This window comes from Lolium perenne, chromosome 1, assembly GCF_019359855.2.
Source record: "Lolium perenne isolate Kyuss_39 chromosome 1, Kyuss_2.0, whole genome shotgun sequence".
Taxonomy (NCBI): Eukaryota; Viridiplantae; Streptophyta; class Magnoliopsida; order Poales; family Poaceae; genus Lolium; species Lolium perenne.
In genome coordinates, this window is record NC_067244.2 from 221,773,292 (window position 1) to 221,785,885 (window position 12,594).

Sequence of the window (12,594 nt, forward strand, 5' to 3'; positions counted from 1 at the left end):
TCCAATTCCAACCATATAACAATTTAACGAAGGAGAAACTTCGCCATGAATATTATGAGCTAAGAACACATGTGTTCATACGAACCAGCGGAGCGTGTCTCTCTCCCACACAAGCATGATGTAATCCAATTTATTCAAACACAAACAAAAAAAACAAAAGCACACAGACGCTCCAAGTAAAGTACATAAGATGTGATGGAATAAAAATATAGTTTCAGGGGAGGAACCTGATAATGTTGTCGATGAAGAAGGGGATGCCTTGGGCATCCCCAAGCTTAGACGCTTGAGTCTTCTTGATATATGCAGGGGTGAACCACCGGGGCATCCCCAAGCTTAGAGCTTTCACTCTCCTTGATCATGGTATATCATCCTCCTCTCTTGACCCTTGAAAACTTCCTTCACACCAAACTCGAAACAAACTCATTAGAGGGTTAGTGCATAATCAAAAACTCACATGTTCAGAGGTGACACAATCATTCTTAACACTTCTGGACATTGCATAATGCTACTGGACATTAGTGGATCAAAGAAATTCATCCAACATAGCAAAAGAGGCAATGCGAAATAAAAGGCAGAATCTGTCAAAACAGAACAGTTCGTATTGACGAATTTTAAAATGGCACCAGACTTGCTCAAATGAAAATGCTCAAATTGAATGAAAGTTGCGTACATATCTGAGGATCATGCACGTAAATTGGCTTAATTTTCTGAGCTACCTACAGGGAGGTGGACCCAGATTCGTGACAGCAAAGAAATCTGGAACTGCGCAGTAATCCAAATCTAGTACTTACTTTTCTATCAACGGCTTTACTTGGCACAACAAAACACAAAACTAAGATAAGGAGAGGTTGCTACAGTAGTAAACAACTTCCAAGACACAAATATAAAACAAAGTACTGTAGCAAAATAACACATGGGTTATCTCCCAAGAAGTTCTTTCTTTATAGCCATTAAGATGGGCTCAGCAGTTTTAATGATGCACTGGCAAGAAATAGTATGTGAAGCAAAAGAGAGCATCAAGAGGCAAATACAAAACACATTTAAGTCTAACATGCTTCCTATGCATAGGAATCTTGTAAATAAACAAGTTCATGAAGAGCAAAGTAACAAGCATTGGAAGATAAAACAAGTATAGCTTCAAAAATTTCAGCACATAGAGAGGTGTTTTAGTAACATGAAAATTTCTACAACCATATTTTCCTCTCTCATAATAACTTTCAGTAGCAACATGAGCAAACTCAACAATATAACTATCACATAAAGCATTCTTATCATGAGTCTCATGCATAAAATTATTACTCTCCACATAAGCATAATCAATTTTATTAGTAATAGTGGGAGCAAATTCAACAAAGTAGCTATCATTATTATTCTCATCAAGTGTTGGAGGCATAGTATAATCACAACAAAATTTACTCTCCATAGTAGGTGGTACCAAAAGACTACTATCATTATAATCATCATAAATAGGAGGCAAAGTATCATCAAAGAAAATTTTCTCCTCAATGCTTGGGGGACTAAAAATATCATGCTCATCAAAGCCAGCTTCCCCAAGCTTAGAATTTTCCATATCATTAGCAACAATGGTGTTCAAAGCGTTCATACTAATATCATTGCTACTAGCATGCAAATAAGATTCCATGGGTTTTTTAATTTTCGCATTAAACCATTCATGTCTTGACTCAGGAAATAGAATAAAAAGCTCACAGATGTTGTCCATTATGCCTTACTAGTGTAAACAAGAAACAAAAAGATGCAATTGCAGGATCTAAAGGAAATAGCTTCGAGCACAAACACAATGGCGCCAGAAAAGTACTTTACCTGGAACCGAAGTATGAGTGCCTTTTACCTTTCCTCCCCGGCAACGGCGCCAGAAAAGTGCTTGATGTCTACGTTCCCCCTCCTTTCCTGTAGACAGTGTTGGGCCTCCAAGAGCAGAGGTTTGTAGAACAGCAGCAAGTTTTCCCTTAAGTGGATACCCAAGGTTTATCGAACTCAGGGAGGAAGAGGTCAAAGATATCCCTCTCATGCAACCCTGCAACCACAAAGCAAGAAGTCTCTTGTGTCCCCAACACACCTAATAGGTGCACTAGTTCGGCGAAGAGATAGTGAAATACAGGTGGTATGAATAAGTATGAGCAGTAGCAACGGTGCCAGAAAATAGCTTGATGGTGTGTAGTTGATGGTGGTGGTATTGCAGCAGTAGTAACACAGTAAAACAGTAAACAAGCAGCGGTGATAGCAGTATTTAGGAACAAGGCCTAGGGATTACACTTTCACTAGTGGACACTCTCAACATTGATCACATAACAGAATAGATAAATGCATACTCTACACTTTTGTTGGATGATGAACGCATTGCGTAGGATTACACGAACCCTCAATTCCGGAGTTAACAAGCTCCACAATTTGTTCATATTTAGTAACCTTATAGTGTAAGATAGATCAACATAACCAGATAGATCACATCAATACCATCATAATGATAATTAACTCCACAATCTACAAGAGATCATGATCATAGCCTACGACAAGAACCACACGGTGCACACACTAGTCACCTTTACACACGTGCAGGAGGAATAGAACTACTTTAATAACATCACTAGAGTAGCACATAGATAAATTGTGATACAAAACTCATATGAATCTCAATCATGTAAAGCAGCTCATGAGATCATTGTATTGAAGTACATGGAGAGAGATTAACCACATAGCTACCGGTACAGCCCCGAGCCTCGATGGAGAACTACTCCCTCCTCATGGGAGTAGCAGCGGTGATGAAGATGGCGGTGGAGATGGCAGCGGTTTCGATGGAGAAGCCTTCCGGGGGCACTTCCCCGTTCCGGCAGCGTGCCGGAACAGAGACTCCTGTCCCCCAGATCTTGGCTTCGCGATGGCGGCGGCTCTGGAAGGTTTCTGTGGGTTTCGTCAAACGTATCAGGGTTTTCGATCCAGGGGCTTTTTATAGGCGAAGAGGCGGCGTCGGAGGGCTGAAGGGGTGGCCACACCATAGGGGGGCGCGGGCCCCCCCTAGGCCGCGCCAGCCTATAGTTTGGTGGGCCTGTGGCCCCCCTCTGACTTCTCTGGTGTGTTCTGGATGCTTCCGGGGATTCTAAGATCTTTGGCGTTGATTTCGTCCGATTCCGAGAATATTTCGTTACTAGGATTTCTGAAACCAAAAACAGCAGAAAACAGGAACTGGCACTTCGGCATCTTGTTAATAGGTTAGTTCCAGAAAATGCACGAATATGACATAAAGTGTGCATAAAACATGTAGATAACATCAATAATGTGGCATGGAACATAAGAAATTATCGATACATCGGAGACGTATCAGTTACCAACCATGCCCCTATACCAGTCATGTATGGTGATGTCCTTTCCTACCCAATGCGTGGGTTTTAGTGAATCTAGGTCAAAGTGTGAGGCCATTTGCTCCCACACCTTAGTACTAAACGGGCACTCCATGAAGAGATGATTAGCAGTTTCTAAATTCCTTCGACAGAGAGGGCAGAAATACTCGTTCTCCCATTGTCTCAAAAGCAGCTTGTCCGCCGTGAGTACTCGATTAAGTAGCAGTGTCCAGATGAAGAACTTGCACCTAGCAGGAGCCCAACCCTTCCAAATCAGCTTGTTGAAGTCAGTTCCGACCGCCCCCATGAAATGGAGTCTATAAGCCGACTTAGTGGTGTATTCATGTTTGCTCCCAAACCTCCATTCAATATCGTCCTGCACGTTTGTGAGTTGGACCGATTCCACCAATTGAGCAAGCCTAATGAGCTGCGGCAGGTGTTGGACATCCAGGTGGTGGTGGAGGTCAATCAGTCATTTCTCATTTGTCAGGGCATCCTTGACCATTCTGTTTTTTCTCACCGAGATTTTGAAGATGTCTGGAGCTACCTCAGCAGGAATAAGATCATGCAGCCATCTGTCTGTCCAAAAGATTGCTTTCCCACCATCTCCCAAGGAGATTTTTGTTGCTGCTGCAAATAAGGCCTTGTCCTTTCTTGATGCTGGAATCTGCATGTGGGCCCAAGGCTTGTCGGGTTTCTTCCATTTCTGCCACATCCACCTTAGTCTAAGTGCAGTGCCAAAGTCCTTTATGCAGTGAACCCCTAGACCGCCCAATGCTTTGGGCCTGCAGACCTGCTTCTAGCTCACTCTGCATTTCCCCCCGGTACAAGTTGCCTCTCCGGCCCACAACCAGGCCCTACGGCGGCGATCAAATTCCTTTCTGACCCATGCTGGCATATCGTTAATCGTCATAAGGTAGACTGGCAGGGAGGAGAGCACCGAGTTCAGCATCTCCAGACGTGCAGCTTTGCTCATTAACCTAGCCTTCCAAGTGGCAAGGTATCCATCAACTTTGTCAAGAAGCGCTTGCCAGTCGGCTTTGTTCAGTTTTTTCAGTGCAAGGGGCATTCCCAAGTAGTTGCAAGGAAAGGCACTGACAGGGATGCCGATGGCCATGGCAAGACTGTCGACATTGATAGCATCACAACTAATAGGTGTTACGGAGCTCTTTGTCCAGTTAGTTACTAGCCCGGTGGCACGACCAAAGCCGGCGAGGATCGCGCTGACACCCCTAATGTCATCGTGGGTGGGGTTAATGAAGAGTGCGACGTCATCCGCATATAAGGAAGCCCTGAAGGTGCACTTTCTACCTCTAAGCTTGGATAGTGTTCCGGCCTCGGAAGCGAGATCCAGCAGACGATGCAGAGGCTCCATGGCAAGGTCAAAAAGGAAGGGGAGAGAGAGTCCCCCTGCCTTAGACCCTGCGATGAAGGATGGCCCGACTAGGAGTCCCATTAATGAGAACTTTGGAAGAAGCGATTACGAAGAGGAGCGCAATCCAATTCCTCCACACGAGAGGAAACCCCGAGCTTCCAGCATATCCAGGATGTAGGTCCATGAGACAGTGTCAAATGCTTTGGCGATGTCAAGCTTAAGGAGTAGAGTTGGTGCCTTGGTTCGGTGGAAGTGCCTTGCAAGGTTCTGGACATAGAGGAAGTTATCTTGGATGCTTCGTCCACTAATGAAGGCGCTTTGGCAAGGGGACACCAACTCCTCCATCCTTGGTTGCAACCTGATGGCAAGGATCTTGGATAACAGCTTTGCAAACACATGAATCAGACTGATAGGCCGGTAATGTGATATTTGTGTGGGCGCTCCATTTTTTGGTATGAGGACGTAAAAGGCAGAGTTGAGGTTGCTGAAGGAGGGGTCGTTGAGGTCGTAGAATTTGTTTAGGGCCCGTAGGAGATCATCCTTAACAACATGCCACGAGGATCTGAAGAATCCTGCAGAGAATCCATCAGGGCCTGGCGCCTTGTCCGTCGCAGTGGCAAAAACTGCAAACTTCAACTCGTCCAAGGAGAAAGGCGCCTCAAGTTCTGACAAATCAGGGACTGGCAGTCCAAGATGATTCCACATGAATTGCTCGGAGCAAGGCACGTTTGTGCCAACAACATTGTTCATGTGTGCAAAAATTGCATCTTCAATTTCTACCGGGGTTGTTGCGATGCCATCCTCCGTGAGCAGGGACTGGATTCTGTTTTTCTGTTTTCTGTGCGAGGCCCTGGAGTGGAAGAACTTGGTATTGGCGTCGCCCAGCCGCAGCCACTTGACTCTGGCCCTTTGCCTTGCCTTAATTCTGTTGATAACCGCTAAACCCACCGCACGAGCTTTCAAGGTGGAGCGTAGCTTCTTTTCATCCACCGTGAGCTGCCTAACCTCTTGTGCCGTGTCCAGGCGCAGAATAATCTCCTCGCCTACCAGCATTTGCTTCTTAATATCGCCAATGTAGTTCTTAGCCCAGGTAGTAAGGCACTTGGCCAAACGTTTGAGCTTGTAGTCTAACACCGCGAAATTGTTTGTGAGCGGACATGGTTCGTTCCAAGATTGTTGCACTACTTCTGTATACCCCTGGAGAAGCGGCCAGAAGCTTTCAAACCGGAAGCGGGGTGGCGATCTGAACACCAAGTCTTGTACCAGCAATAGGGGACAATGATCAGACATTGAGGATGATTGGGGTAGCAGTTTTGCGGCCGGGAACAGATCATCCCACTCAGAGTTGCAGAAAGCTCTGTCAAGGCGCACCAGAGTGGGGTCGTCCTGCTCGTTACTCCAAGTGAATCGTCTGCCCACTAACTTGATCTCTCGCAGGAAGCTGGCGTCCACTGCGGCCTTGAACTTGCGCATCCAGGCACGATTCACCCTGGGTTTGTTTTTGTCCTCGTCATGCAAGATTAGGTTGAAGTCACCGATAACCATCCAAGGTCCAGTGACTTGGGAATGGATGGCGACCAACTCGTTGAGGAAAGCAAGTTTGCGGGCGTCGTCGGACGGCCCATAGACGGAAGACAAGGTCCACGCTTGGCCTGTTTCGCGCTCAGTCAGGTGTACCGTGATGGAGAAGTCGCGCACGATCAGATTGGAGGCACTGAACCTATCATTACACCAAAAGATAAGCACCCCGCCCCTTGTGCCATTAGCTGGCAGCTCGGCGAACCCCTGAAGAGCCTGGCCCACCATGCCGTCTCTATCACTACTCGTGAGGGCTCCAACCTTAGATTCTTGTACACAGAGGATAGAACACCTGGAGCTGAACACCAGATTGCGCAACACGGAACGTCTGGCATGGTCGTTAAGCCCTCTCACATTCCAGTTAAGAAGTTTAAGTTGTGGCAACATGATCACTAAAACGACAGAGGCATTCCCAGCGCCAGCGAAGCCGGGAACAAGGTGATGCACAGTACAGCAAGCAGAGGGGTGGCCAGCTACAGGTATGGGCGAGGCCCTGAATCAGCTTAGCGACATACAAATGAAGGAAGAAAGGCGATGATACTGCGGCGGCACCCCCAATCCAACTACAGGTAAAGGAGAGGGCGTCCGTCGACGACACGACTAAGGTGGTGGTTGTGATATCCATCGGACAATGTCGACCCGGAGAGACAGCCCCTAGACTGCCGTGGGCGCCTCCCTCAGCAAGTCCTGGAGGTCCTGCTCTGGTAGAACAAAGCCTGGACGGTGTGCTGCTTCTGTAAGCACCGCCAGGCCCTGGAGACTGTCCTGTGTGAGAGGCCTCTGGAACAAACGAAGGTACTGGGCCTGAATGTTGTCGTCAAACTCTTCCTCCCTTTGGATCAGCCCGAGCTGCTTGCACGCGCTCGCTTGAGCACGACGAGAGGCAAGCATGGTGGACGATTTTGTTGCCGGTCGTTCACTTCTTCTAACTGCCGTGTCCATGCAAAGCAGGTTGCGCGGTGATACGTCTCCGACGTATCGATAATTTCTTATGTTCCATGCCACATTATTGATGTTATCTACATGTTTTATGCACACTTTATGTCATATTCGTGCATTTTCTGGAACTAACCTATTAACAAGATGCCGAAGTGCCGATTCTTTGTTCTGCTGTTTTTGGTTTCAGAAATCCTAGTAAGGAAATATTCTCGGAATTGGACGAAATCAAAGCCCAGGGGCCTATTTTCTCACGAAGCTTCCAGAAGTCCGAAGGAGAGACGAAGAGGGGCCACGGAGGGGCCACACCCTAGGGCGGCGCGGCCCCCCCTTGGCCGCGCGGCCCTGTGGTGTGGGGCCCCCGTGCCGCCTCTTGACCTGCCCTTCCGCCTATAAAAAGTCTCCGTGACGAAACCCCCAGTACCGAGAGCCACGATACGGAAAACCTTCCAGAGACGCCGCCGCCGCCGATCCCATCTCGGGGGATCCAGGAGATCGCCTCCGGCACCCTGCCGGAGAGGGGAATCATCTCCCGGAGGACTCTACGCCGCCATGGTCGCCTCCGGTGTGATGTGTGAGTAGTCTACCCCTGGACTATGGGTCCATAGCAGTAGCTAGATGGTTGTCTTCTCCCCATTGTGCTATCATTGTCGGATCTTGTGAGCTGCCTAACATGATCAAGATCATCTATCTGTAATTCTATATGTTGCGTTTGTTGGGATCCGATGAATAGAGAATACTTGTTATGTTGATTATCAAAGTTATATCTATGTGTTGTTTATGATCTTGCATGCTCTCCGTTACTAGTAGATACTCTGGCCAAGTTTTTGCTATTAACTCCAAGAGGGAGTACTTATGCTCTATAGTGGGTTCATTCCTGCATTGACACAGGACAAGGATGAGAAAGTTCTAAGGTTGTGTTGTGCTGTTGCCACTAGGGATAAAACATTAGTGCTATGTTCAAGGATGTAGTCACTAGTTACATTACGCACCATACTTAATGCAATTGTCTGTTGTTAGCAACTTAATGTTGGAGGGGTTCGGATGATAACTTTGAAGGTGGACTTTTTAGGCATAGATGCAGTTGGATGACGGTCTATGTACTTTGTCGTAATGCCCAATTAAATCTCACTATACTCATCATGATATGTATGTGCATGGTCATGCTCTCTTTATTTGTCAATTGCCCAACTGTAATTTGTTCACCCAACATGCTGTTCGTCTTATGGGAGAGACACCTCTAGTGAACTGTGGACCCCGGTCCAATTCTCTTTACTGAAATACAATCTACTGCAATACTTGTTCTACTGTTTTCTGCAAACAATCATCTTCCACACAATACGGTTAACTCTTTGTTACAGCAAGCCGGTGAGATTGACAACCTCACTGTTTCGTTGGGGCAAAGTACTTTGGTTGTGTTTTGCAGGTTCCACGTTGGCGCCGGAATCACTGGTGTTGCGCCGCACTACATCTCGCCGCCATCAACCTTCAACGTGCTTCTTGACTCCTACTGGTCCGATTAAACCTTGGTTTCTTACTGAGAGGAAACTTGCCGCTGTGCGCATCACACCTTCCTCTTGGGGTTCCCAACGGACGTGCCAACCACACGCATCAAGCAAATTTCTGGCGCCGTTGCCGGGGAGATCAAGACACGCTGCAAGGGGAGTCTCCACTTCTCAATCTCTTTACTTTGTTTTTGTCTTGCTTAGTTTTATTTACTACTTTGTTTGCTGCACTAAATCAAAATACAAAAAAATTAGTTGCTAGTTTTACTTTATTTGCTATCTTGTTTGCTATATCGAAAACACAAAAAAATTAGTTTACTTGCATTTACTTTATCTAGTTTGTTTTATTTACTGTTGCTAAAATGGCCAACGCTGAAAACACTAAGTTGTGTGACTTCACAACCACAAATAATAATGATTTCTTATGCACACCTATTGCTCCACCTGCTACTACAGCAGAATTCTTTGAAATTAAACACTGCTTTCTGAATCTTGTTATGCGAGAGCAATTTTACAGTGTTAGTTCTGATGATGCTGCTACCCATCTTAATAATTTTGTTGAATTATGTGAAATGCAAAAATATAAAGATGTAGATGGTGATATTATTAAACTAAAATTGTTCCCTTTCTCATTAAGAGGAAGAGCTAAAGATTGGTTGCTATCTCTGCCTAAGAATAGTATTGATTCATGGACTAAATGCAAGGATGCTTTTATTGGTAGATATTATCCCCCTGCTAAAATTATATCTTTGAGGAGTAGCATAATGAATTTTAAACAATTAGATACTGAACATGTTGCTCAAGCTTGGGAAAGAATGAAATCTTTGGTTAAAAATTGCCCAACCCATGGACTGACTACTTGGATGATCATCCAAACCTTCTATGCAGGACTAAATTTTTCTTCGCGGAATTTATTGGATTCGGCTGCTGGAGGTACCTTTATGTCCATCACTCTTGGTGAAGCAACAAAGCTTCTTGATAATATGATGACCAACTACTCTGAATGGCACACGGAAAGAGCTCCACAAGGTAAGAAGGTAAATTCTATCGAAGAAACCTCTTCCTTGAGTGATAAGATTGATGCTATTATGTCTATGCTTGTGAATGGTAGGCCTAATGTTAATTCTAATAATGTTCCGCTAGCGTCATTAGTTGCTCAAAAAGAATATGTTGATGTGAATTTCATTAAAAATAACAATCACAATGATTCTAGGCCATACCCTGCTAATGGTAATTTTTATGGTAGATATGCTTCATCTAATGAAGAAAAGATGCTAGAAATTGAAAGATCCACCAAGAGCTTTATGCAATCACAATATGAGCAAAATAAATTGTTTACTAAAACTATGAATGAGCAATCTACCTTGTTGAAGAATATAGGGAATCAACTTGAAAATCTGAATAGGGAGATCTCGGGGTTGCAAACTAAACTTGCTAGTGCTGAAACCCGAATCTCATATATGTCTGCATCACAATCTTCTTTAATTAATAAAATGGCTGCTAAACCTGAGGATTTAGATGATAAAATTACAACTACAACAAATGCCATTCAAGTTAGAATTAATGAGAATATAAGATTAATGGCTGAACTGCGTGCTAGGTGGGATAGAGAAGAAAATGAAAAACTAGCTAAAGAAAAGAATATAGCTAAAGTTTGGACTATTACCACCACTAGTAATGCTAATGCTACACATGTTGCTGCACCTCCTACTAATACTAATAAAAGAATTGGTGTTAGCAATGTTTCCACTTCTAATGCAAAGCGCGAAAAACTGCCTGAAACTGCTAAAACTGAAACTGCACGTGATAAAGCTGCTGAAATTTTTTCCAACATTGGGGATGATGATCCCATTGCTTTAGATTATAATGGTTTGAATTTTGATGATTGCCACATCTCTGAAGTTATAAAGTTCTTGCAAAAACTTGCTAAAAGTCCTAATGCTAGTGCTATAAATTTGGCTTTTACACATCATATTACAAATGCTCTTATAAAAGCTAGAGAAGAGAAACTAGAGCGCGAAGCCTCTATTCCTAAAAAGATAGAGGATGGTTGGGAGCCCATCATTAAGATGAAGGTTAAAGATTTTGATTGTAATGCTTTATGTGATCTTGGTGCAAGTATTTCTGTTATGCCTAAGAAAATTTATAATATGCTTGACTTGCCACCGCTGAAAAATTGTTATTTGGATGTTAATCTTGCTGATCATTCTACAAAGAAACCTTTGGGTAAAGTTGATAATGTTCGCATTACCGTTAACAATAACCTTGTTCCCATTGATTTTGTTGTCTTGGATATTGAATGCAATGCATCTTGTCCCATTATATTGGGAAGACCTTTTCTTCGAACTGTTGGTGCTGTTATTGATATGAAGGAAGGTAATATAAAATATCAATTTCCTCTCAAGAAAGGTATGGAACACTTCCCTAGAAAGAGAATGAAGGTACCTTTTGATTCCATTATGAGAACAAATTATGATGTTGACACTTCGTCTCTTGATAATACTTGATACACACTTTCTGCGCCTAGCTGAAAGGCGTTAAAGAAAAGCGCTTATGGGAGACAACCCATGTTTTTACCTACAGTACTTTGTTTTTATTTTGTGTCTTGGAAGTTGTTTACTACTTTAGCAACCTCTCCTTATCTTAGTTTTGTGTTTTGTTGTGCCAAGTTAAGCCGTTGATAGAAAAGTAAGTACTAGATTTGGATTACTGCACAGTTCCAGATTTCTTTGCTGTCACGAATCTGAGTCCACCTCCCTGTAGGTAGCTCAGAAAATTAAGCCAATTTACGTGCATGATCCTCAGATATGTACGCAACTTTCATTAAATTTGAGCATTTTCATTTGAGCAAGTCTGGTGCCATTTTAAAATTCGTCAATACGAACTGTTCTGTTTTGACAGATTCTGCCTTTTATTTCGCATTGCCTCTTTCGCTATGTTGGATGAATTTCTTTGATCCATTAATGTCCAGTAGCATTATGCAATGTCCAGAAGTGTTAAGAATGATTGTGTCACCTCTGAATATGTCAATTTATATTGTGCACTAACCCTCTAATGAGTTGTTTCGAGTTTGGTGTGGAGGAAGTTTTCAAGGATCAAGAGAGGAGTATGATGCAACATGATCAAGGAGAGTGAAAGCTCTAAGCTTGGGGATGCACCCGGTGGTTCACCCCTGCATATATTAAGAAGACTCAAGCGTCTAAGCTTGGGGATGCCCAAGGCATCCCCTTCTTCATCGACAACATTATCAGGTTCCTCCCTGAAACTATATTTTTATTCCATCACATCTTATGTGCTTTTTCTTGGAGCGTCGGTTTGTTTTTGTTTTTTGTTTTGTTTGAATAAAATGGATCCTAGCATTCACTTTATGGGAGAGAGACACGCTCCGCTGTAGCATATGGACAAGTATGTCCTTGGTTTCTACTTATAGTATTCATGGCGAAGTTTCTCCTTCGTTAAATTGTTATATGGTTGGAATTGGAAAATGATACATGTAGTAATTGCTATAAATGTCTTGGGTAATGTGATACTTGGCAATTGTTGTGCTCATGATTAAGCTCTTGCATCATATGCTTTGCACCCATTAATGAAGAAATACATAGAGCATGCTAAAATTTGGTTTGCATATTTGGTTTCTCTAAGGTCTAGATAATTTCTAGTATTGAGTTTGAACAACAAGGAAGACGGTGTAGAGTCTTATAATGTTTTCAATATGTCTTTTATGTGAGTTTTGCTGCACCGGTTCATCCTTGTGTTTGTTTCAAATAAGCCTTGCTAGCCTAAACCTTGTATCGAGAGGGAATACTTCTCATGCATCCAAATACTTGAGCCAACCACTATGCCA